This window comes from Scyliorhinus canicula, chromosome 5 (assembly GCF_902713615.1).
Source record: "Scyliorhinus canicula chromosome 5, sScyCan1.1, whole genome shotgun sequence".
Lineage (NCBI taxonomy): Eukaryota > Metazoa > Chordata > Chondrichthyes > Carcharhiniformes > Scyliorhinidae > Scyliorhinus > Scyliorhinus canicula.
In genome coordinates, this window is record NC_052150.1 from 184,107,507 (window position 1) to 184,130,237 (window position 22,731).

At 46.0% G+C, this 22,731-nt stretch overlaps 1 protein-coding gene across 18 annotated transcripts in view; it reads right to left on the reverse strand.

The window, feature by feature from the left end:
* mpp7a (membrane protein, palmitoylated 7a (MAGUK p55 subfamily member 7)) overlaps positions 1-22,731 on the reverse strand; it is a 779,450-nt gene that overhangs the window by 618,893 nt on the left and 137,826 nt on the right. For 11 of the 18 annotated variants that reach the window (XR_005460776.1, XM_038798233.1, XM_038798231.1 and 8 more), the window contains exon 2: positions 11,928-11,999. The exons of the other annotated variants lie outside the window; for them this stretch is intronic. The gene's annotated coding sequence lies outside the window, so the exon portion shown is untranslated. The remainder of the gene's footprint in view (positions 1-11,927; positions 12,000-22,731) is intronic. 18 annotated transcript variants of the gene reach the window in all.

The window sequence follows — 22,731 nt, forward strand, 5'->3', positions numbered from 1 at the left end:
TAGCTCCATGCAGGCGGGGAAGGCGCCGGGACCGGACGGATTCCCGGCGGACTTCTACAAAAAATTTGCGACAGCGCTGGCCCCGCACCTGCGGGAGATGTTCACAGACTCGCTAGCTAGGGGCACATTGCCACCCACGTTAGCACAGGCCTCAATCTCGCTGATACCTAAGAAAGACAAAGACCCAACGGAATGTGGGTCATACAGACCCATATCTCTGCTGAATGCAGACGCCAAAATACTGGCCAAAATCCTAGCCAAGAGGCTAGAAGACTGTGTACCTGAGGTGGTCACAGAGGACCAGACGGGCTTTGTCAAAGGTAGACAGCTTACCGCGAACATCAGGCGCCTGCTGAACGTGATAATGACCCCCTCCGGGGAGAGAACACAAGAGGTGATCGTCTCCCTGGACGCAGAAAAGGCCTTCGACAGAGTCGAGTGGAAATACCTCATAGAGGTACTGGAGCGGTTCGGGCTTGGAACAGGGTTCACCGCTTGGGTAAAGCTCCTGTACAACGCACCCATGGCGAGTGTACAGACCAACAATACCAACTCCCAATACTTCCAGCTGCACAGGGGCACCAGACAAGGATGCCCACTGTCCCCGCTGCTGTTCGCACTAGCAATTGAACCGCTAGCAATCGCGCTCAGGGCAGCAAAAAATTGGAGGGGGATCCGAAGGGGAGGTAGAGAGCACAGAGTCTCACTCTATGCGGATGATCTGCTCCTCTATATCTCGGACCCACAAAGCAGCATGGACGGAATCATCGCGCTCCTGAAAGAGTTTGGAGCCTTCTCGGGCTACAAACTCAACATGAGCAAAAGTGAGATCTTCCCAGTACACCCGCAAGGGGGGGGGGGGGCAGCACTAAAGGGGCTGCCGTTCAATCAAGCCCGACATAAATTCCGCTACCTGGGGATCCAAATAGCCCATGACTGGAAAGGGATCCACAAATGGAACCTCACCAGCCTGACGGAGGAAGTTAAAAAGGACCTGCAAAGATGGAACACACTCCCGCTCTCCCTCGCGGGGAGAGTTCAGACGATCAAAATGAACGTACTGCCCAGGTTCCTCTTCCTGTTTAGATCCATTCCGATCTACATCCCCAAGGCCTTTTTCAAAGCGCTGGACAAACTCATCATGGCGTTCGTATGGGGGGGTAAAAATGCTAGGATCCCAAAGAAGGTCTTACAAAAAACAAAAACCAGGGGAGGGCTAGCCCTCCCGAATCTACAATTCTACCACTGGGCAGCAACAGCCGAGCGAGTAAGGGGATGGATCCAGGAGCCAGAGGCTGAGTGGGTGCGTGCGGAGGAGGCCTCCTGCATGGGAACCTCCCTCCGGGCCCTCGCCACGGCAGCACTCCCATCCCCACCCAAAAAACACTCCAGCAGCCCAGTGGTGACAGCCACCCTCCAATCCTGGAACCAACTGCGGCAGCAACTTGGCCTGACCAAAATGTCGAACAGGGCTCCCATCTGCAACAACCATAGGTTCACACCAGCACTGACTGACGCCACCTTCAAAAGGTGGAGGCAGGACGGGGGGACACTGACAGTCAGGGACCTATACACGGACGACAGGATCGCAACACTGGACGAACTGACAGAGAAGTTTCAGCTAGCTGGGGGGAACGAGCTACGGTACCTGCAGCTCAAAAACTTCCTACGAAAGGAGACAAGGACGTACCCACAACCGCCACGACAGACACTACTGGAAGACCTACTGGACGCAAGTATCCTAGAGAAAGGGAACTGTAGTGACATGTATGACCGACTGGTAGATAGGGACGACACCGTACTGGACGCAACAAGAAGGAAATGGGAGGACGACCTGGGGATGGAGATAGGGTGGGGACTCTGGAGCGAAGCACTGCATAGGGTCAACTCCACCTCCACGTGCGCAAGGCTCAGCCTGACGCAACTAAAAGTGGTACATAGAGCCCACTTAACAAGAACCCGTATGAGTAGGTTCTTCCCGGAGGTGGAAGACAGATGTGAACGGTGCCAAAGAGGCCCGGCCAACCACGCCCACATGTTCTGGTCTTGCCCCAGACTCGTGGAGTACTGGACAGCCTTCTTCGAGGTTATGTCCAAAGTGGTGGGAGTGAGGGTGGAGCCATGCCCGATAGTGGCGGTCTTCGGGGTTTCAGAACAGCCAGATCTATTCCTGGGGAGGAGGGCGGACGCCCTTGCCTTTGCCTCCCTGATCGCCCGCCGTAGAATCCTGTTTGGCTGGCGGTCAGCAGCACCGCCCAGAGCTGCGGACTGGCTGTCCGACCTCTCGGAATCTCTCCAAATGGAGAAAATCAAATTTGCCATCCGAGGGTCGGACGACGGCTTCCACAGAACGTGGGAGCCATTCATGCAACTGTTCCGGGACCTATTTGTGGCCAATGTACAAGAGGAAGAATAGTCGGGGGAAGGTAGCGGGAGGGGCTACAGGTTCGGTACGGGGGTTCGATGGCTAGCTAAGGCCCAAAACCAAACTAAATAAACATGTTGGGGGGGGGGGGGGGGGGGGGGGGGCGCAGTTACTACTACGAAGATGCTTACCTGTAAATATGTATGTTAATTTTTGCGTGTTTGTTTGTTGTTTTTTTTTTTTTTTTTTTTTTTTGTTCTTTTTCTCTCCTAACAATTTGTAATTTGTTCAATATAAAATATGAAAACTGAATAAAAACATTTATAAAAAAAAAAAATCAATGTAACATTGATTTGGTAAGAACATCAGGGGAGATGTCCAGCCAACTGCAAATCTTGGCTCATCTACATCTGTGGCTGTCGATTAGCAAAAGATCCTTTGCGAAACATGACTTTGTGGGTAAACAGAATAAAATCAGTGGGCCATCTGCAGAAAGCTTTAGATATTGCAATGGATACAGGATTCTGGACTCCAAGTGGGGGTTCTTATTTAAGAGATTTCAGATGAATAAGAGAGAGGGTTAACCTGTTGACTATCTGAGAATCAAGGCGATCACAGTCATAACTGTACAATCTGGTGTATTCATTTTTCTGCAGGAACTGGTTGCCCAGTACTGGAAAACAGAGATACATGTGTCAGCATTATTATTTCTGGAAAAAGGTGGAAGAAAATAAATTATGTATATTGTAAAGAAAAAAAATGGTAGTCATACCATGTACTGTATTAGTTTTGTTTACATAGAAATTCCAGCCACTATTTTATGAGAAGCTATGAATTTTTATTTGGTATAATTCTTTACGACAGGGTTTACTTTAGCAGCCTAGCTACATGCATGTTACCATGTTATTGTGCTTGCATTTTTTGGTAGTTTGTTCATCATTTGATATTTGCAGTGGCATGTAGCTTGGCACATCGGATTTCCACAGAATGGGTTTCCAATCACAGCCACATCACTGGTGAGCGGCAGCAAAAAACTATTTTTGCAGCTCCCTACAGACAGCCAAGCAAGAATTGAAAAGAATCTGCTGGGACTGTGAATGAATTATTACAGATACGTTTCAATATGTGTAATACATCATGTAACAATGAGAAAAAAAAGCCTGAAAATATTGGAAGTTTAGTTATAAATTAAATTAAAGCAGTGTAAAATGAAATAAAGATTTCCTTTATAATTGCAGGGTAATCAGTGTTTTTAATTTAAACAAACTCACATTGCAGTTCTAATTAATTTCAAGTACTAGCTTTATTTTCATCATACAGTCTTTCAAGAATTTGATTCTCTTCACCCCACATACCGTGTCCTTCTGCCAAAGTCAGTTACCATCGTTGGCATCCTTCCATGTATGTACAATGATGGACAAGCATAAAACCTGATATATTGGAGATGTAGTAGCTTTAGGTGATGCACTTATGCTAGTGGTGTAGCCACCTGGGGTGGCCACTTCCCGATTCCAAAATAGATGCCGGCAAAGAATGCAGGGAAAATTGGCCAGGCACAGGAAAACAAGCAGGTGCAAGGTTTCGTGTGTATTAAGACTTGCAGAATCCAGACAGAACCGAAACCAGTAGCCATCTACATACCAATTAGCAATCCCCAAAAACAATTAGAAACATTGAAGCAATCGGGACCAAACCAGACTCCCCGGCGCCAGCGGGAGCCAGGATAAAGGAAGACCAACGGACACATAGGAACCGCCCAGCGATCAGGGAACAGCTCCAGTATTGGAGAAATCGATAGAACCGATTGGGACATGGTCCAATTAATTGGGACCAGGTCCGGGGTCCGCCCAAAAGGGCGCGAAACCCCAGGGGACTATAAAGTAGAGTCACCAAGTTCAGTTCGCTCTCTTGGCTCTCAGCGAGGAGAGACCTGCCTAACAGCTTCTTGGCAGCTCTCAAAGAACTCTTGACCGTGTCTCTCAACAAGGAGAGACCTTCCTAGCAGCTGCACCAACCAAGTAAGTCTCCAGTCAACGCACGCTACGAGATAGGCGCTCCTAGCTACTGTTCCATACAAGCTTGAAACCTGCAGACTCAGAACCGGACAACGGCCATTGTTCCTCTGATCTGGTGGGCCATTTGAAAGCTAAGTATAGGCCTTTAGTTATAGTCATAGTCTAGTAAGTAGAGTTTTATGCATGAGTAGTGATTGACTGTGTGTATAATAAAGGTGTTTTGATTTGAAACTTACTAACTGGTGTATTGAGTTATTGATCAGCACTTGGCTTTGAACCTCGTGGTGGTATCAGAAAGATACCTGGCAACTCTAGAGCAAAGGTTATTAAAACAGAGCAATTAAGTAAAAGCAACACTTAGCAACAATGGCTGAAGAGACCAATCCGAGACACGCAGGTTCTGCTACAACTGCCATGTATAAAGTAGGTATCAGGTGTCAATGTGGGCTGTTTATTTGTGTTTCCACCTGTTGCCAAGGCTATTGTAGTCATTGAATGTCATGGTGGCGCATGCCATCTCGCAGGTAATGATGCCATTTTTCTCTGTTGTCAGCTACTGTATCAGACGCTTTTAGGTCAGGCTCTCCAGCATCTTCCAGGCTGAGCTTTGGGTGTCCCACTGGTGTTCTGGCACCAGCCAACTCACCAGACAGAAAATCCTTGGGTATGCAACCATTATCAATGCTAGCAACATACCCAAACCAATCGGGTCACCTCTGCTTGGTGAGTGTCAATGTGCTTGGGAGATTTGGCTTCAATAGGACTGCCTCCTTAATGTTTCTCGCATTCCATAAGATACTCCGCAAACAGTGGTGGTGAAAGATGTTGAGCTTTCTTTCTTGATATCTCCAAGTTGTCCATGTTTCATAAAATATAAGGTGCAGAGAACAAAGCCCTCACAAACCAGCACCTTGATCCAAAGAATCAGTTTGATATTGTGTCAGCCAAAGGGAGTAGCTGCTTTCCTTACTGCATCAATTACAGATTGCTTGTCACTGTGGATCCAAGATTGCATAATTTGCTAATCGCTTGCAGTTAGGTGATTTTTTTTTAAACTGTCTGTATCCCTTTGCGACACTGTGTGTCCTTTACACAACTTGCTTTCATGCGCCTCTTCATATTATCAACATATTTGGCTACAATATAGTCTGGTCCTTCATCCAAGCTATTGATAAAGTGCCCCAGTGATCTATGTGGCACTCCACTTGTCAGTTTGGCAACCTGAAAATGATCCATTTATCTCAAATCTGTTTCCTGTTGGTTGGCCATCTTCGATCTTCGCTAATAAACAAACTACAACACCAGAAGCTCTTACCTTGTGCAGTAGTGTGGCACCTTATGGAATACCTTTTGAAAATCCAAATGCACTACATCTGCCTGTTGCCCTTTATCCACCATGCATGTTACATCCTCAAGTGGAACGAGTGAGACACAAATACAATAATAATCTTTATTGTCACAAGTGGGCTTACATTAACACTGCAATGAAGTTACTGTGAAAAGCCCCGAGTCGCCACATTCCGGCGCCTGTTTGGGGACACAGAGGGAGAATTCAGAATGTCCAAATCACTTACTAGCACATCTTTCAGTTGTTGTGGGAGGAAACCCACGCAGAGACAGGGAGAACGTGCAGACATCCACACAGACAGTGACCCAAGCCAGGAATCGAACCTGGGACCATGGCGCTGTGAAGAAAAAGTGCTAACCACTGTGCTGTCAGATTTGAAGCATATCTATCTCAAAGTATGGTGTTGTGGATGTTAATTTATCTTGAATTCTGACTAATCTTGTGCTTTAAAAACATCAAACATTGTTGCCTATGACATAAAACTACTTGAAAATGTATTTTCATATTTCTGATTAGAACAATGAAAGAGTGGGCAGCGAGGTGGCACAGTGGGTAGCATTGCTGCCTCACAGCGCCGAGGTGCCAGGTTCGATCCCGGCTCTGGGTCACTGTCAGTGTGGAGTTTGCACATTCCCCCCGTATTTGCGTGGGTTTTGCCCCCACAACCCAATGATAATAATAATAATAATAATAATAATAATAATAACTTATCGTCACAAGTCGGCTTCAATAAAGTTACTGTGAAAAGCCCCTTGTGCAGGGTAGGTGGATTGGCCACGCTAAATTGCCCCTTAATTGGAAAAAAATTTATGTAAAAAAAACAATGAAAAGAGCAGAGATTTGCTCATGATACCACTAAAAAATTTTCAAAAGGCAATTGCAAAATTTGGGCAGCATTTGTATCCTGAAGGAACCAACGGAAAAAAATCAACAACATGAATTTTCTTTGCAATAAGCTTTTGTGCTTTAAGTTTCCATCAAAACTAATAGTTTCCTTTCAAAAGCGAAGTATAGTAATTTTACAAGGTAATGGAGCTAGTAGAGTGTGATGCTTACCTTTAAACAGGAATTATTGGAATGAAGAGATTCTTCTTAGTTATTTTATTGTATATTCACTGTTAGTTCAGTTCCTTGATGAAAGGAACTCTTGAAACTTACTTGATGCCTCATCTATGGGGTGGGTGCAGTTGGTAACAAGTTAATTCATAGTTTTTAAGCGCGATTGCTCTCAGCTATTCATAGCTCTCAACTGTTGTATGATTCTATTTCTTTCTGACAGATTGAAGTATAAATGAATGCTGAATAAACTTGAGGGATTAGTCTTGAGGACTGCTACACCAATGGAGTCTCAAAAAACAGCAGACATCAGTTTTCTACAGTAATTTCATGTTAAAATTTTCATTCAGAAGTTTGTCACAAGTTGATTTTAATAAGCTCATGCAGCACCAGTTTAGTTTCTTATGGAGAATGAGAGAAATGATAGCGAAAGCTTGTAAGCAAGATACCTGCATGTATAAGCTGATGTACAAGTCAACAGATTTGTGAGACTAGAACTGGTTCAGAGTCAGGAGTGAACTGTGCATGATTTAATGACTTCACAAGAGGAGGATCTGGGCCAATATCCTTGCGCAAGATAGTAAGTCATGCTGTGAATGAGGTCGGGTTTCAACCAAAATGCCATGGGGAGGGAACAGCAAGGCACATGCATAGAAATACATTTAAGTGACCAACAAAATGAGCCATTTGTACCCGAGCAGTGATAGCATTTACTCACTAGTTCCAGTAAACAGTTCTAATCATATTTACTCACCATGTTCACATAATCCTTCATCTACATGTCAAATCTAATCTACAATGTTGACATAACTTCCGCATCAACCACTTTGCCTGGAAGACTTATCAAAATTGTTTTTTTAGGACTTTCCATTTGGAATCTCTTTCACTTAAGCAAGTACCTACGGACATTAATTGTTCACACTTCAACCAGTGGAATCAGTGAGCTTCGATATTAAAAAGGTGTACACAATCACTCCAATATTACTGTAATAACCTGCCCGGATCCTATTGACTGGTGACAATAGGTTACCCCATGCCATTTGAGGAATATGAGCTCCCACAATGAGGGGGGTAGGGTAATCATTAGCAGCACAGCTGTACAAATAGAGCTGGTCAATGTGGTACCTACTAGAGAGGGAACCAGCAGTGAACTACTGGCCCCGTGTACACCTCCTTGTGAATAAAGTTACTTTTTGCTTGACTCTACCAGCTTATGCTGGATTCTTCATGGCCCTCACAAAAATTACCCGAAGCAAGACCCTTCTTTTCAAGTCAGTCATATTGGTATTTTCTCACACAAGACAGAATCCTATTCAACCTGTACATTGCCCTCTCTATAGCTTTAATAAGTTTTCTATATTATGGAGCCCAACACTGAACAGAGTACTTGGGCCAAAATATTATTAAGGATTTATGAAGGCATGTTATATTCTCAACTTTTGCCAGTTCGGAGGGCTGACACACCAATGGAGTTTTAAAAGCCAGCATGTGTCAACATCCATTCGCTTGTCTTATTGAAAGCCTTTAAAGACCTTACCTCAGCTTGATAAAGTTCTGTAAGCTTGTATTGTATCCCAAAGTTTCTGTTCATCCGCCACAGCAAACCAACTTTCATTCAGAGCAAATGCATCACCACATCATACTAACTAATAGTGAATTCCACATGCCACTTCGAAAGCCAATTCCATCACAATACATAGGGCAGCACGGTAGCATAGTGGTTAGCACAATTGCTTCACAGCTCCAGGGTCCCAGGTTCGATTCCCGGCTTGGGTCACTGTCTGTGCGGAGTCTGTACGTTCTCCCAGTGTGTGCATGGGTTTCCTCCGGGTGCTCCGGTTTCCTCCCACAGTCCAAAGATGTGCAGGTCCGGTGGACTGGCCATGCTAAATTGCCCTTAAGTGTCCAAAATTGCCCTTGGTGTCGGGTGGGGTTACTGGGTTATGGGGATCGAGTGGAGGTGTGGGCTTGGGTAGGATGCTCTTTCCAAGAGCTGGTGCAGACTCGATGGGCCGAATGGCCTCCTTCTGCACTGTAAATTCTATGATAACAGTGCAGTACAGGCCCTTCGGCCCCCGATGTTGCGCCAACCCACAAAACCACTCTAAAGCCCATCTACACTATTCCCTTATTATCCATATGTTTATCCAATGACTATTTAAATGCCCTTAATATTGGCGAGTCCACTACTGTTGCAGGCAGTGCATTCCACGCCCTTACTACTCTCTGAGTAAAGAACCTACCTCTGGCATCTGTCCTATATCTATCTCCCCTCAATTAAAAGCTGTGTCCCCTCGTGCTAGCCATCACCATCCGAGAAAAAGGCTCTAATACCTTGGAAGTTTCCTTTTCTGGTTATGAAGAATTAACTACCCCAAATTTTGTAGCATCTGCAATTTTTGAACCAGTCATTCAGTGCCATTTTCCCAACTATCGTGTTGTTGCCTCCTCAAAAAAATCTTTGAGGTCTTCAAAGCACGGTGATTGAAAGCACAATGACACAATGATCCTTTTGAAATCTGCACCTGTTGTTTCCAATTATTTTCTTGATATAGAAACATGGTAATTTCCCCCTTAAGTTAAATTTGTGACATTTTCATGACCATAGATTTTATACTAAGCTTTTGTACTTGTTACTCTACGCCACAACAATGCTTCTTTTAGTGATCCATCCCACGAATACAAAACATGGAACTTGAGCTGTACTTAGAACTGGCTAACACACACAGAACAAGATAAACAGAATGTGGAGGAAAAATTCAACTGTTGACTTTGAAAGATTAACATTAGATTTAACAGTTGGGAAACCAGAGAAACGGCAATACAGAATGAAATCTCATCACATCCTTTTTTAAAAAATTCATTCATGGGGTATGAACGTCACTGGCTCGACCTGCATTTATTGCCCATCACTAATTGCCCTTGTTCAGAGGAAATTAAAGAGTCAACCACATTGTTGTGGATCTGGAGTCACATGCAGCCAGGATGACAGACTTCCTCACGTGATCACTTTCTCATTTACAACAATCAACAACAGTTTCACGGTTAGACTAATAATTCCAAAAAATTTTATTGAATTCAAACTTCACCATCTTCCATGGTGGGATTCGAACCCAGGTGCTCAGAGTCTCGAGATTGGTTGAGTGATATGACCACTCGCCACTGTCTCCCAAGGTTTAAATATGCTGAGTTGCAACATGGCAGTTTGAGACAGGTTTAGTGGAATGGCTGGATTTATCCTGTCCATGAGCCATTAGCTTTGTACATGAGTAATTTATTCTCATCGTCTCAACTCCTGCTTCTTTGGCACGTTATGTCGGAAGTCAACCAAAATCTCATGAGTACAGCTGGAATATCTACGACAATAACAAATAATTAGGTTTTAACATACTTTGCACAACCTCAGTGTTGTGGCATGGTATTGTCAAACAGACAAGACCCCAGGATTAAAGTTTTGATGTTTACTGAATTAGCTTATCCCAGCTGAAGCTGCAAATGAACTGCAAATTCGCCTGGGCCAAAGCAGAGAAGGGATGGGTGAAGTCCACTGTTCCTGATCCTTACTGTAATCCATTGACCAGTGTGTTTGGATAAAGCAAATACCATGGTATTCAGAGCAGAGTGGAAATAAAGCAAACAAGGGGAGAAAGAGAAAGCGGCACAAAACAAACATGGTTCTGGTTGATGAATGCCAATCATCTCAGTGCAAAGACGTACTACATGAGTTCCTCAAGGCTGCAACCCAAGCCCAACTATATTTGACAATAACCTTCACTCCATTCCCAAGTCAGAAGCCGGGCTTTTGGCTGATGACTGCTGACACAAGAAATAGAAACAGGCATAAGCCATTTGGCCGGTCAATCCTACTCGCCATTCAAACAGATCATGACTGATCATCTACCTCATTGCCAATTTTCCCCATCTCTCTTCATGTCATTAATTATCCAGAAATTGATAGACTTGTATCTTGAGCTTCTTCAGCCCTCTGAGGTAGAGAATGCCAAAGATTCACCACCTTCCAAGTGAAGAAATTCCTCCTCATCTCCGTTTTAAATGACCTACCCGTTATTGAGACAGTGTCCCCTGATTGTCAACTCCCCAGCCAGGGGTAACATCCTATTTACATCTGTTATGGGCCAGGGTTTAGAGAGCCCCAAAGTGTATCATGGAGTTCACCTGACCCACAAATTTTAATAGATTGTGGTATGGGGAGCACACGGCCCACTCTACACGTGTGGTACAGCAGAAATGGAAAAGTATTTTTCAAAGCAAAACAATGTTTATTCTATGAACTCAAGTTAACCTTTTTAAAACACATAGTGAACATCTTAGCAACCATTAATTCAAATATAACCCTCAAAGAATACAACACTAAGTAATCCTTTAAGCTTTCCTTTTTAACATCCAACAGGAATGGTTTCTGCCCAATTAGTTTGTTGAAACGCCTCATTATTTTTAGCTTCTCTATCCACCCCCTCTCAATCTTCTCTTCTCGAAGGAGAACAACCTCAACTTCTCCAACCTATTCTCATAACTGAAGTCCATAAAACCTGAAACCATTCTCTTCAATCTTTTCTGCACCTTCTCTAGTTCCTTTACATCCTAAACATGGTGCCCAGAACTAGACACAATACTCAGTTGAGGGCAGCCCGATGCTTGAAATATGTCCATCATAACTGTTTTCCCTCTGTACTCCATGCCTCTATTTATCAGGCCCAAGAGCCCATATGATTTACGAACCACTCCCAACCAGTCCTACTACCTTCAATGATTTGCACACATACAGCCCAGATTTCACAGCTATATCCTATTAGAATTGTACCTTTAGTTTATGTTGTCTCCCCTCATTCTTACTACCAAAAATAATCACTTCACACTTCCTTGCATTAAATTTAATGGCCAGTGTGTCTGTCCATTCCTCCAGCCTATGTATGACGTCATTCAACACTATCGTCCTCACTATGAAGATGTAACGAGTACAGTTGACCAGGGAGAACTGGTGGATGTGGTTTATTTAGACATTCAGAAGGCTTTCAACAAGGTCTCACAGAGCAGATTAATATGTAAAATTTAAGTGCATGGGGTTATGGGTGGATGGATAGAAAGGACTTCGGGAGGAGAAGAACCAGGCCTGCTGACTTACCTTCGGGAGGAGAGAACACCGGACCTGCAAGGGACAGCCTTCTCAAGGCTCAGGAGCTGTTCAGACAACGCACTGGGATTCAAGGGAAAAAAAAATCAGTGACATCATAGGAAAGCGGTAAACTGATGGTTGGTCAGTAACTGATGTTAGGGACTGTACACAAATGGCAGCAACTGACAGAGCTGAAAAAGATAACAGGATACTGAGCTGAGAGAATAAAGTGAGTCATTTATCGCAGAAATCTACTGCCAGGAAGCATATAGTTAACTGTAACTTACTTTAATAAGTATTTATTTTTAAATTAATTTATTAATTAGTTCTAAAAATGGCAATTGGAGGGGTAAAATGCTTCACCTGAGATGTGGGGGGTCTGTGAAGCTTCCAGCATTTCGGACTGCTACATCTGCAGCAAGTGCACCCAATTGCAGCTCCTCACAGACCACATGGATCAATTGGAGCAGCAGTTGGGTGTACTTAGGAGCATGCAGGTGGAGGAAAGCATCATATACAGGCGTTTAATAGATGAGGTCACACCCAAGGTGCTGAAAGATAGATGGGTGACTGTGAGAAGGTGCAGGCAGTCAGTGCAGGAATCCCCATGATAGTCCCAAATCTAACAAGTTTACTGTTTTGGATACTGTTGGGGGGGGGGTGGCTGCTTATCAGGGGGAAACAGCAGTAGCAGCCAGAGCAGTGACACCACAACTGGCTCAGTTGTCAAGCAGAGAAGGACAAAGCACAGAAGAGCAATAGTTACAGGGAACATGACATAGTCAGGGGCACAGACGGATGCTCCTGTAAACACAAAAGAGACCACAGGATGGTTTGGTGCCTCCCTGGTGCCAGGGTCCAGGATGTCTCCCAACAGGCAAGAGATATTTTGAAGGGGGATGGTAAACAGTTGGAGGTTGTGGTAAATATTTGTACTAACGACATAGGCAAGACGTGTGGTGAGGTCCTGAATCAGGAGTTCAGAGAGTTAGGTAGAATGTTAAAAAACAGAACCTCTTGGGTTGTAATCTCAGGATTACTCCCTGTGCCACGTGCCAGTGAGGCTAGAGCTAAACACATGGCTAAACAGCTGGTCTAGGAGGGAGGGTTCAGATATCTAGACCATTGGGATCTTGCACGGGGCAGGTGGGACCTGTACAAGAAGGATGGGTTGCGTCTAAAATGAGGGGGGCATAAAAATCCTGGCCACAAAGTTTGCTTAGTGTCACAATGGAGGGTTAAACTAGCATGGCAGGGGATGGGAACCAGAGTATTGGGATTGGATTGGATCTGTTTTATTGTCACATGTTCAAAGGCACAGTGAAAAGTATTGTTCTGGGTACAATCCAGACAGATCATTCCATACATGAAAAAAAACCATAGGTCATACATGAATCCACAATGCAAATTACATAGACACAGGCATTGGGTGAAGCATTCAGTACAGTACTACTCAGTAGAGAACGTGTGAAGAGATCATATCAGTCCATAAGAGGGTTATTCAGGAGTCTGGGAAGAAGCTGATTTTGAATCTGTGAAATAACTGAGGTGGAACGAGAGAATAGGGCCAGTCGACTCAGAGGGAGAGCAGACAGGGAGATGTCGCTGAACACAGCGGGACTCGGGATCTGAAGTGCATTTATTTCAATGCAAGAAGTATAGCAGGTAAGGCAGATGAACTTAAGAGCTTGGATTAGTACTTGGAACAATGATGCTGTTGCATTACAGAGACTTGGTTGAGGGAGAGATAGGATGGGCCGCTAAACGTTCCAGGATTTAGATGTTTCAGGCAGGATGGCGGGGGATGTAAAAGGGGTGGGGGAGTTGCACTACTGGTCAAGGAGAAAACCACAGTTGTACTGCAGGAGGACATCTCAGACTGTTTATGCAGCGAGGCAGTTTTGGCAGAGGTCAGAAATAGGAAGGGGGCAATCACAATGTTGGGGGTTCATTACAGGCCTCCCAATAGCCAGCAGGAGATAGTGGAGCAGATATGTAGGCATATTTTGGAAAGGAGCAAACACAACAGGGTTGTTGTGGTGGGTGATTTTAACTTTCCCTGTATTAACTGGGACTCACTTAGTGCAAGGGACTTGGATGGGGCAGAATTTGTAAGGAGCATCCAGAAAGGCTTCTTGAAACAGTATGTAAATAGTCCAACTAGGGAAGGGGCCATACTGGACCTGGTATTGGGGAATGAGCCTGGCCAGGTGGTCGAAGTTTCAGTAAGGGAGTATTTCAAGAACAGTGACCAGAATTCAGTAAGTTTTAAGGTACCTTTGGATGAAGATAAGAGTAGTCCTCGGGTGAAAGTGCTAAATTGGGCAATGCTAATTACAACACTATTAGGCAGGAACTGAAGAATTGGGGCAGCTGTTTGAGGGTAAATCAACATCTGTCATGTGGGAAGCTTTCAAATGTCAGTTAATAGGAATTCAGGACTGGCATGTTCCTGTGAGGATGAAAGACAAGTATGGCAAGTTTCGGGAACCTTGGATAATGAGGGATATTATGAGCCAGTCCAAAAGAAAATGAAGCATTTGGAAAGGCAAGAAGACTGGAAACCGGTGAAGACCATGAGGAACATCAGGAAAGTAGGAAGGAACTTAAGCAAGGAATCAGGAGAGCTAAAGGGGGTCACGAAAAGTCACTGACAAACAGGATTAAGAAAATTCCAAGGCTTTTTATACGTATAAAGAGGGTAGCCAGGGAAAGGGCAGGGCAGAAAATCTATGTATGGGGCCAGAGGAAATGACTGAGGTACTAAATGAGTACTTTGCATCAGTATTCACCAAAGAGAAAGACTTGGTGAATTATGAGTCTGGAGAAGGGTGAGTAGATAATCTGGGTCACATTGAGATCAAATAGGAGGTGTTGGGAGCCTTGAAAAACATTAAGATAGATAAGTCCCCAGGGCCTGATGGGATTTACCCCAGAATACTGAGGGAGGCAAGGGAGGAAATTGCCATGACAGAAATCAATGTATTCTCACCGGCTACACGTGAGGTCCCAGAGGACTGGAGAATGTTGTTCCTTTGTTTAGCAAGGATAATCCAGGAAATTTTAGGCCAGTGAGCCTTACATCAGTAGTCAGGAAATTATTGGAGAATATTCATTCCCATTTGGAAGTGTGGACGTACAAGCGAGAGGCAGCATGGTTTTGTGAGAGGGAGGTCGTGTTCCACTAACTTGATGAGTTTTTTGAGAAAGTGCCGAAGATCATTGATGAAGGTAAGGCAGTTGATGTTGTCCACATGGACTTCAGCAAGGCATTTGACAAAGTCCCTCATAGCCGACTGGTACAGAAGGTGAAGTCACATGGGATCAGAGGTGAGCTGGCTCGGTCATACAAGACAGGGGGTAGCAGGGAAACGTGTTTTTCTTTTATTTATTTTTTAAAATAATTTTTATTGGAATTTTTTTTACAAAAAATATAAAATATAACAACAAACAATGAAATGCAACAAAATAATCCATAACAACTGTAACACCCCCCAGACCGTATTAACGCATGTATCATATCCCCCCCCCCCCACCCCCCCAACCCCAACAAAAGAACTTAAAAATAAATTAAAATTAAATCAACATAGTCATCGTCTCCCCCCTCCCCCTTTTCCCTCCCCTTCCCCCCCCCCCCCCCCCCCCGGTTGCTGCTGCTACTGTCCCAGTACCCTATCGTTGAGCCAGAAAGTCGAGGAAAGGTTGCCACCGCCTAAAGAACTCTTGTACCGATCCTCTCAGGGCGAATTTGACCTTCTCTAGCTTAATAAAACCCGCCATGTCATTGATCCAAGTCTCCACGCTTGGGGGCCTCGCATCCTTCCATTGTAGCAAAATCCTTCGCCAGGCTACTAGGGACGCAAAGGCCAGAACACCGGCCTCTTTCGCCTCCTGCACTCCCGGCTCCACCCCAACCCCAAAAATCGCGAGTCCCCATCCTGGCTTGACCCTGGATCCTACCACCCTTGCCACCGTCCTCGCCACCCCCTTCCAGAACTCCTCCAGTGCCAGGCATGCCCAGAACATATGGGCATGGTTCGCTGGACTCCCCGAGCACCTGTCTTCACCCCCAAAGAACCTAATCCTCGTCCCAGTCATGTGGGCCCGGTGCAGCACCTTGAATTGGATGAGGCTAAGCCGCGCACACGAGGAGGAAGAATTAACCCTCTCCAGGGCATCAGCCCATGTCCCGTCTTCGATCTGCTCCCCCAGTTCCCCCTCCCACTTCGTTTTCAGCTCCTCTACTGACGCCTCCTCCACCTCCTGCATAACCTTGTAGATATCAGATATCTTCCCCTCTCCGACCCAGACCCCCGAAAGCACCCTGTCACTCACCCCCCTCGCGGGAAGCGAAGGGAATCCCTCCACCTGCCGTCTAGCAAATGCCTTTACCTGCAGATACCTGAACATGTTTCCCGGGGGGAGCCCAAATTTCTCCTCCAGCTCCCCCAGGCTCGCAAACCTCCCATCAATAAACAGGTCCCTCATCTGTCTGATGCCCAGTCTGTGCCAACCCTGAAACCCCCCATCAATGTTCCCCGGGACGAACCTATGGTTCCCTCTTAACGGAGCCTCCATCGAGCCCCCCACTTCTCCCCTATGTCGCCTCCACTGCCCCCAAATCTTGAGGGTAGCCGCCACCGCCGGACTCGTGGTAAACCTCGTAGGAGGGAGCGGCCACGGCGCCGTTACCAGGGCCCCCAGGCTTGTATCTCCACAGGACGCCCTCTCCATCCATTTTCATGCTGCCCCCTCCTCCTCCATCACCCACTTGCGCACCATCGACACATTGGCCGCCCAGTAGTACCCCGAGAGATTGGGTAACGCCAGCCCCCCCCCCATCTCTAGCCCACTCCAAGAAGACCCTCTTCACCCTCGGGGTCCCATGCTCCCAAACAAAGCTCATGATGCTGCTGGTCACCCTTCTAAAAAAGGTCCTAGGGATAAAGATGGGCAAACACTGGAAGAGGAACAAGAATCTCGGGAGAACCGTCATTTTGACGGACTACACTCTACCCGCCAACAATAGCGGCACCATGTTCCACCTTTTAAATTCCTCCTCCATCTGCTCCACCAGCCTGGTAAAATTAAGCTTTTGGAGAGTCCCCCAACTCCTGGCCACCTGCACCCCCAGATATCTGAAACTCTTCACTGCCCTCTTAAACGGGAGCCTCCCAATTCCCTCCTCCTGATCTCCCGGGTGTACTACAAATACCTCGCTCTTGCCTAAATTTAACTTATAGCCCGAGAAGCCCCCAAATTCCGCCAACAGCTCCATCACCCCCGGCATGGAAACGTGTTTTTTTTAATGAAGGGCTGTTGCTCGTGGTGGTCCACAGAGATCAGTACTGGCACCTTTGCTGTTTATAGTATATATAAATTATTTAGAGGAAAATGTAACTGGTCTGATTAATACATTTGCAGATGACACAAAGGTTGGTGGAATTGCTGATAGCGATGAGGACTATCAGAGGATACAACAGGATGTAGATCGGTTAAAGACTTGGGCAGAGAGATGTGAGATGGAGTTTAACCCGGACAAATGTGAGGTAATACATTTTGGAATGTCTAATGCAGGTGGGAAATATGCAGTAAGTGGCAGAACCCTGAAGAGTCCGCAGAGGATCGAGGTTCGATCCCAGCCTTGGGTCACCGTCCTTGTGGAGTTTGCACATTCTCCCCACGTCTGCATGGGTCTCACCCCGAAAACCCAAAGATGTGCAGCGTAGGTGGATTGGCCACACTAAATTGCTTCTTAATTGGGGAAAAAAGAATTAGGTACTCGAAATTTATTTTAAAAAGCTTTAAAAGTATTGACAAGTAGAGGGATCTGGATGTACAGGTCCACAGGTCACTGAAAGTGGCAACTCAGGTGGAGAATCATAGAATACATACAGTGCAGGGGACCATTTGGCCGAGAGTCGACACAGGCCCTTGCTCTGAGATAGCACCTTACCTGGGCCCAATCCCCTGCTCCTATCCCCACAACCGCACCCAATCTCTTGGGCAACATTAGCACGACCAATTCAACTAACCTGCACATTGTTGGACTGTGGGAGGAAACTGGAGCACCCGGGAGGAAACCCACGCAGACACGGGGAGAAAGTATAAACTCCAGACAGTTACCCGAGATCGGAATCGAACCCAGGCTCCTGGCGATGTGAAGCAGCAATGCTAACGACTTTGCCACCATGCCGGTAGTCAAGAAGGCTATGGTAGAGGACTCTGGGTCTGTACTCATTGGCGTTTAGAAGGATGAGGGGGGGAAGGCATCTTATTGAAGCTTACCGGATATTGCAAGGCCTGGTTAGAGTGGATGTGGAAAGGATGTTCCCACTAGTATGAAAAACTAGAACCAGAGGGCACAATCTCAGACTAAAGGAACACTCCTTTAAAACAGAGATGATGAGGGATTTCTCCAGCGAGAGGGTGTGGAGGTCAAATCACTGAGTGTCTTTAAGTCAGAGGTAGATAGGTTCTTGATTGATAAGGTAATCACGGGTCATGAACAGAAGGCAGGAAAATGGGGATGAGAAAAATATCAGCCATGATTGAATGACGGAGCAGACTTGATGGGCCGAATGGCCTAATTCTGCTCCTATATCTTATAGTCTTATACTGCATGCATGCCTTCAGCGAACGGGGCATAGAGTACAAAAATTGGCAAATCATGCTCCAGCTGTATAGAACCTTAGTTAAGCCACACTTGGAATATAGTGTTCAATTCTGGTCGCCATACTTTCAGAAGGATGTGGAGGCTTTGGAGTGGGTACAGAAGAGGTTACCAGGATGTTGCCTGGTATGGAGTGTATAAGATACGAGGAGAAGATGGATGAACTCGGTTTGGAACAACGGAATTTGAGGGGCGACCTGATAGAAGTCAACAAAATTATTACGAGTGGCAAAGTTTAGAGGAGATGTGAGAGGCAAGTTTGTTTCTTTTTTTTTTTACATAGAGGGTAGTGAATGCCTGGAAGTGGTGGTGGAAGCTGGTATAATAGTGACGTTTAATAGGATGGGAATAGAGGAACACAGGTCCTGGAAGTGTCAAATGTTTTAGGTTAAATGGGCAGCATAGTCAGCACAGGCTTGGAGGGCTGAAGGGCCTGTTACTGTGCTGTACATTTCGTTGTTCTTTGTTCATAAAACTGGTTAGCAGACAGAAAGCAAAAAGTTGGAATGAGTCTTTTTCTGATTGGCAGGGTGGAACTAATGGGTACCTCATGATCTGTCCTCAAACCCCAACTCCCAACTGTTCACATTGTATGTTAATGATTTGGACGAGGGAACTAATGTATCATCTCCAAATTTGCAGATGATACAAAGTTAGGTGGGAGAGTGAGTTGTGAGGAGGATACAAAGATGTTTCAGTGGGATTTAGACAGGCTGTGGGCACATGCATGGCAGGTGCAGTATAATGTGGATAAATGTGAGCTTATGTGCCTTGGTAGCAAAAATCGGAAAGCAGATAAATTTTTGAATGGGTGTAAATTGAGAGAAGTAAATACTCAGCGAGACCTTAGTGCCCTCGTGCATCAGTCGCTGAAAGTAAACATGCAGGTAGAGCAGGCGATAAAGAAGGCAAATAGTATGTTGGCCTTAATTGCGAGAGAATTTAAGTATAGGAATAGAGATGTTTTACTGCAATTGTATAGGACATTGGTGAGGCCACAGCTGGAGTACGTAGCAAGTCCGACGAAAGAGTATGTAGCAAGTCTGATGAAAGAGGACAACGTTCTGGACTTTGTTTGAGGAAATGAAACTGGCCAGGTGGAAGTGACAGTGGCAGGCCATTTTGGTGGCAGTCATCATAATTCATGTTAGCTTCAACATAACTATAAAAAGGACAAAAACAAAACTTGAAATTAGGCAAGGCCAATTTTACTAAATGTGGAGATGCCGGCGTTGGACTGGGGTGAGCGTAGTAAGTAGTCTTACAACACCAGGTTAAAGTACAACAGGTTTTTTTTGAATCACTAGCTTTCAGAGCACTGCTCATTCCTCAGGTGAATGGGGAAGGAGGAAGGAGAAGGACCTAGAGAAGAAGCAGCGCTCTGAAAGCTAGTGATTCGCAACAAACCTGTTCAATTTTACTGAAGTGAGACCTGGGCCGGGATTCTCCCCAACCCGGCGGAGCTGGGGGTCCCGGCGGGACGGAGTGGCGTGAACCACTCCGGCGTCGGGCCTCCCCAAAGGTGCGGAACTCTCCGTACCTTTAGGGACTAGGCCCGCGCCGGAGTGGTTCCCATTCCGCCGGCCGGCGCGAACAGCCTTTGGCGCCCCGCCAGCCGGGGCCGAAAGGCCGGTGGAAGTCCGCGCATGCGCCGGAGCGTCAGCGGCTGCTGACGTCATACCGGCGCATGTGCAGGGGAGGGGGACCCCTGCCCCCGCCATGGTGAAGGCCATGGCAGGGGCGGAAGAAAAAGAGTGCCCCCACGGCACAGGCCCGCCCGCCGATCGGTGGGGCCCATCACGGGCCAGGCCACCGTGGTGGGCACCCCCCGGGGTCAGATCGGCCCACGTCCCCCCCCAGGACCCCGGAGCCCACCCGCGCCGCCAATCCCGCCTGTACCAGAGGTGGTTTAACCCACTCCAGCGGCAAAGGCCTGTCAGCTGCGGGACTTCGGCCCATCGGGGCAGAGAATCGCCGCAGGGGGCCCACCAACCGGCGCGCCACGATTCCCGCCCCAGCCGAATCTCGGGTGGCAGAGAATTCAGGACACTGCGGGGGCGGGATTGACGCCAGCCCCAGGTGATTCTCCGACCCCCTTCCGCCCCTGATGTGGCAAAAATGGACCAGAAACAGCTACTGGAAAGTAAATCAGTCTCCAAGCAGTGGTAAACATTCAAAGGGTTGATTCAATTATTAATAATAATAATAATAATCTTTATTGTCACAAGTAGGTTTACATTGCAATGAAGCTATTGTCAAAGTCCCTCGTCGCCACATTCCGGCAGCTGTTCGGGCACACGGAGGGAGAATTCAGAATGTCCAAATTACCAAACAGCACGTCTTTCGGGACTAGTGGGAGGCCACCGCAGACACGGGAGAACGTGCAGACTCCACACAGACAGTGACCCAGCCGGGAAATGAACCTGGGACCCTGGTGTTGTGAAGCCACAGTGCTAACAACTATGCTACCATGCTGCCCTGTGCTACCATGCTGGTTCAGAGTAAACATGTTACACAAAGAAAATGAGTGAAAGTCAATCTCGTGCCCACTGGATCAAGGACCTTACAAAGCTGAGTACAGAAAGGAGTGAAATCAACTAACGGAATTAAGAAAGCAGGGGGCATGAAAAAATATTGGCAAGCAAAAATAAAGGAGATCCCAAAGAAGTTTTATCAATAATTTAAGAGGAAGAGGATAACGGAAGAAAGGGTAAGGGCATTTTTTTTTAAAAGGGGGCGGCAGGAGAGGTGGGTGTCATGTTCTGTAGACTGGCAGCTATGAATGATGCACTACAGAACATTTAGTTTAAATAATTTATTCTGGATCAACGACGTGATAAAGATAACTGGAATAAATAAATAAATAACAAACTACAACACTAACTATTATAAAGCTGCTGCAATACACATCTATCTAATCAGTACAACTAACTCCCAACTGCCTCAAGGCACAAGAGCAGCATGGTAGGCTTAAACAGCCACACTGCCACTGCTGGTCATAACACTATGTACAGAATTGCTTACTGCATATCACAAGTGTATGTAGTTCTTTTTTTTAATTATTTTTATTCAGGTTTTTAATCAAAACAAAATTTTTACATATCCATTAATAACATTTCACAAAACAAGATGAGCGTTAACATTATTAAAAAAAAGAATATGCAGTAAGTAAACATTTCCCCACCTCTCTCCCATCCCCCCCCCACCCCCCGGATTGATGTTGCTGCTTACATTTTAATGCTCTCCTAGAAACGAGGAACGGCTCCAGCTCCGAGAGAACCCTATGTAGCCACCTGGGGTGGCCACTGCCCAACACAAAATGGAAAATTGCAAGGAATGCAGGGAAAATGGACATGTTGTAAAGCAAGCAGCTTGCAAAGCGCTTGTATATTTGGATTTCTGCAGAAACCAGTTTTGACTGCTGCAGAAACCAGATAGCACTGTGAAAAGAAACCAATTAACATAAGCGATACTGGGTGATCCCCAGATACAATGGAAACAAGTTAAACACAGATCGATACATTGAATGGAAGGCCAGACTTTTCGGCGCCAAAGAAGCCCAAAACAATAAGTCCCAAGAACCGCCCCAGTGACCGAGGAACTGCCCCATTATTGGGGGATTCAAACATATCGATTGGGAAGAGACTTAATTGATTCCAAGCAGGTAAGGGAGTCCGCCCAAAGGGGCGCGGATCCCCTGGGACCTATAAAAGACCGGTCCCACACATGGTTTAGTCTTCTGATCCAGCCCTCCAGCCCTTCTCTCTCTTTGACCAACACTCCTCCGTGGACCAGCACCTCGACCAGCTTTTGCCAAGAAGATCTTGAACGAGAGAGAGAGGTGAGGGTTCGGACAGCAGCCGCCAACAAGTAAGTGCCTCACAACGATCGCTACCAGAGATAGGCACTCCTGACCCCTTTTAACTTATACCAACCTGAAGTCTGCAGACCAGAGCAAAGCAAGAGGCCTTGTTCCCTGGCCCAGCAGTTCCTTCAAGATAGTTATTAGTTTATTTAGCGGTAGGAATAAGTTTAATCCTTTTAGCGTGTGCATGGCTAGTTATTATAATTGTATTATAATAAACTCAGTTGTTTGGATTTACTAATTGGTGTATGGTTTTATTGCTTTAAACTTCACCT